The sequence below is a fragment of the Urtica dioica genome, chromosome 6, assembly GCF_054948205.1.
Source record: "Urtica dioica subsp. dioica isolate 48M chromosome 6, U.dioica_male_clone48M_v1_H2, whole genome shotgun sequence".
Taxonomy (NCBI): domain Eukaryota; kingdom Viridiplantae; phylum Streptophyta; class Magnoliopsida; order Rosales; family Urticaceae; genus Urtica; species Urtica dioica.
Genome location: NC_142761.1, coordinates 9273592 through 9275232, shown reverse-complemented (window position 1 = coordinate 9275232; position 1641 = coordinate 9273592).

The window sequence follows — 1641 nt, the reverse complement described above, 5'->3', positions numbered from 1 at the left end:
CTATTAAACATTCGACGAAAGCGCGGCATTGGAGGAATGTACCATAACGACTGAAATATATTTAACGAAAATCAGTAATAAATAATGAATATGAGCTACATGTATTTCCTAATCAAGTGATGAAAATGTACGTACCTTAACTGGAACTCCTTTAACCCCGTTACATGGAATTTTACCCTTCTTCCACCGTGACTCTTTGCACGTCGGACATTCATCTAGATCTTCATACTCGTGTCTATATAAAACACAATCATTTGGGCACGCATGGAATTTCTCGTACTTCATGCCTAATGTACCCAAAGTCTTCCTTGCTTCATACATACTTAAAGGTACTTTATTGTCTTTCGGAAATGCTTCTTTCAGTGTTTCCAACAATAGAGTAAAACTAGTGTTAGTCCAACCCCCCGACGCCTTCAAATGAAATAATGTAACTAAAAATGAAAACTTCGAATAGCTTGTACACCCTTCATATAATGGTGTCTCCGCATCATTCATCATGGACTCAAACAATTCCGGTCGCTCAACAAAATCGTCCTCCAAATCATTCATCATGCCGCACATATCATCAATATCATCTTCAACATCATCCTCATTTGCCGTAGAACGAAAAACCTCACCATGGTAGAACCATCTTTGATACGAGGTCATTATTCCATATGCAAACAAATGGGTCCGAACAACATCAATCGAAAAATGTCTATGATTTCCACATTTAATACAAGGACAACGAATAGATTTCAAATCTACCATGTTCTCTCTAGCAAAATCACAAAACTCATCTACACCTTTCCGATATATCTCATTCAATCTATTCTCCCACATCCACTTCCTCATATTCATAGAAAAACCCTAATTATACAAAAAATTACCAATTCTAATTAGTATAAACTATCAAGAGAACAACAATTAGAAGAAGTTAAAGAAGAACTTACAAGATTTGAATGTGTAGATGAGACTAGTAAACGAGGACGCTCTAGAATGAGTAGAAAAGGTACTGGAAATATTTTTTCGAGTGAGGTTATGAGAGAGTTCAAAGTGAAAAAGACCAGAAATGAGAATTTATATCACCAGTCTCGTGTCACTCGCCGCGGCGAACTTTCTACTTCGCCGCGGCGAGACATTCTACAACGCTTACCATAAGCGTTGTAGAATGTCCTCGCCGCGGCAAAAATATGCGTTCGCCGCGGCGACATATCACGCCGCGGCGAGGTACAAATCCCGCCGCGGCAGGAGTCCTGCGCCGCGGCGGGAACAAGTCGTCGCCGCGGCGAAAAACTTACCGAGAGCACCATGTTCCAGACATATACTCTCGCCGCGGCATCATACAATTCCCGCCGCGGCGAATGTATTCCTCGCCGCGGCGGGAATTAGCCTTCGCCGCGGCGAGGCTTCTACAACGCTTACTTAAGCGTTGTAGAAAGGTCTCGTCGCGGCGGAAATTGTATACTGCCGCGGCGAGGACATCTAGGGTTACCTCGCCGCGGCGATGACACATGTTCGCCGCGGCGAGACGTTTCTGGGTAACTCTCGACGCAGCGAGAATTTGGTTTCGCCGCGGCGAGGCTCCTACAACGCTTATTCTAAGCGTTGTAGAATCATCTCGCCGCGGCGAGAAATACACTTCGCCGCGGCGAGCTCCTA